Source organism: Schistocerca americana, chromosome 7, assembly GCF_021461395.2.
Source record: "Schistocerca americana isolate TAMUIC-IGC-003095 chromosome 7, iqSchAmer2.1, whole genome shotgun sequence".
NCBI lineage: Eukaryota > Metazoa > Arthropoda > Insecta > Orthoptera > Acrididae > Schistocerca > Schistocerca americana.
Genome location: NC_060125.1, coordinates 448,224,659 through 448,227,108, shown reverse-complemented (window position 1 = coordinate 448,227,108; position 2,450 = coordinate 448,224,659). Strand labels below are relative to the sequence as shown.

Genomic DNA, 2,450 nt, shown 5'->3' with positions numbered 1-2,450 from the left:
TCAGCCCATAGTACGCTGACCGAACCCTATATATACTTATATGGATATGGTGTCTGTTCTGGCAATACCAGCCATGACCTCCTTCTTCTGTGCAGATACACACATATTGCCCGAACTCTTACAGGACTTGGTAAGAATGTCTTCCAGGAGTAATGAGTGTGTTGGGGTGGGACACAACGAATGTAGTGTGTGGACATACAAGTTGAGAAAGTGGGTCTCGCGGGAGGCGTGCGCGAGATAATCCCTGCAGTCGCACTATCCTCTGTGCCCTCGGTGGCTCAGCTGGATAGAGCGCCTGCCATGCAAGCAGGAGATCCCGGGTTCGAGTACCGGTCGGGACACACATCTTCACCTGTCCCCGTTGATATATATCAACGCCCGTTAGCAGCTGAAGGTATTAACTTAATTCTAATTTCGTTCTAGACGGCTGCAGGTCATATCCGAAAGAAGAGACACCGTATCCATATAAGAACACTCTCTAGGACGACAACGGGACAGTAGCGTCATCTAGGGGAAGAGAACATAAGCGCCGCGCCGACTGGCTGCAGCCCAGTTGAAGTGTAGACAGTCTACGAGTTCGACAGCAGTGACTTAGGAAATGTATTGTTTCACCTATATTAGGAGTTGTATATACTGAACAGACTTCTTTTTTGTCTGTCACCCACTGTTTTTCTCAAAGTTAAGTATTGTAATCATTTCCTTTTGTAGTAAACTATATTAACACGATTTGCTTGGATTGTTGTCTAGTGATCCGAGAAAGCAGGTTTCCTAGGCACCCTCCATTAGACGAGTTATTGTCAATACACTACTGATTCTGTTCCACTGGTCCCTCAAGTTCTTGACTGACTGAAAGCGTTAAAGTGTGATCGGTAAAAATTAAAGTTCTTATTTCTTCTCCCTGAACTAAAATTTCTTTTCGAAATTTCTCTTTAACTTCATCTACAGGTTACTATGGAATAGCATGGAGGATAGGCTACAAGACACTCTCTTCCATCTAAGGTACTGCCTGTTACAATTCCAATTGTCCCAGATAATTTCAGTACTGTAAAACGAATATTCCAATCTGCAAGGACTGTCCAGAAAGTAACGGGCGTTTTGAAATAAAAAATTAGCAGTATGGAAAAACCAAATTTTATTATATACATTTTAAAGGTACACTCTTAAAGCTATGTTTCCACATAATCGCCATTCAGTTGGAGGCACTTATAATACTGTGGCACAAGTTTGTCAGTATCGTCTCTGTAGAAATCTGCCGTTTGCGATTGCAACCGCTGGTTTATAGCGGCATGTAGTTCGGCGTCAGTAAAGCGAGCCACGTCTTCATTGTTGGTGTTGGGAAGAGGTGGTAGTCGCTCGGCGCCAAATCCGGGCTGTACGGTGGATGGTCAAACACCTCCCATCCGAAACTCGTAGAAGCTCTCGGGTACGATGGGCCGTATGTTGACGTGCGTTGACGTGAAAAACACAAAACTTTTATGTTAAGTTTTCCTCGACGCTCGCTTTTTATCACCGCCTTAACTTTGTCAGTGCCGTAATCGCGAAACAACCATTTTCACGAATTTTGTCGTTGATTTTCATCACTAGTTCGTCAGTCACAAGGTTAGGCCTGCCGCTGCATTCTCATCGTGAAAATTGGTACTTCAGTTTTAAAATCAATGCACCATTGCCTCACCCAGCTTTCAGTCACTATCCCCTTCCCATACGCATCCTGTGAAATTTCAATTGTTTTGCAGTTCTTTGCCACCAAAAACCTAAGCACAGAATGCACTTGGCAACCGAGCAAGTGTCGGGCTTTTCTGTTGCAGCGTACATGTTAACACGTCACAGAAAGCAAAGTAGCATAGACACGGTTCACACGCTACCTCCTCTGGATGCGTACTGAGTGTAGGAACATTATGGCACCAAAATGGCGACATTACTCCCGTCCACCACCGTGAGAGATCAGAACGTCTGTCGCTTTCTGAATAGCCCTCGTATATGGTCAGAAGGTTTTTCTTCTTTTTTTTCTTTTAATCAAGTAATTCTGGACATGTTGGCTTACCTTTTTTACCTAAGGTAAGTCGTATGGTCAGTACTAATCGACCATAATATTATTGCACCTGAGGGTAGGGCGATTCGGTCTGCTTATCATGAGTTAGCGCGTAATCGTGGTCGGTGGTATATGCACAACTGACTAGAAAAACATTGACAGCGCGATGAGTTTTCCTTCGTCATCAATGTGCTTGCTCACTGTCGCGCCACTATGTGTTTCCGATAACGGTCAAATGCTATAATATTACTACTTGACCCTTCCTACATTCCAATGGAGTTGAAACTGGTCTCTTAGTCCGCCTCTAGTTAATTCGTGTTGGTATTTTACAGCCATGACTTATTTGTAGTCAAAACACAAATCAATTAGTATACACACTTGAAAAACAGTTTTGCATCACCTCGGTTCCGAGAGTTCCGGA

General features: G+C 43.8%; 1 non-coding gene across 1 annotated transcript; it reads left to right on the top strand.

Annotated features, from left to right (window-relative positions):
• The first annotated feature begins 266 nt into the window (after nt 1–266).
• Trnaa-ugc lies at nt 267–341 on the top strand. Its single transcript has one exon. It is a non-coding gene; the product is annotated as a tRNA-Ala (tRNA).
• Nucleotides 342–2,450: the final 2,109 nt, after the last annotated feature.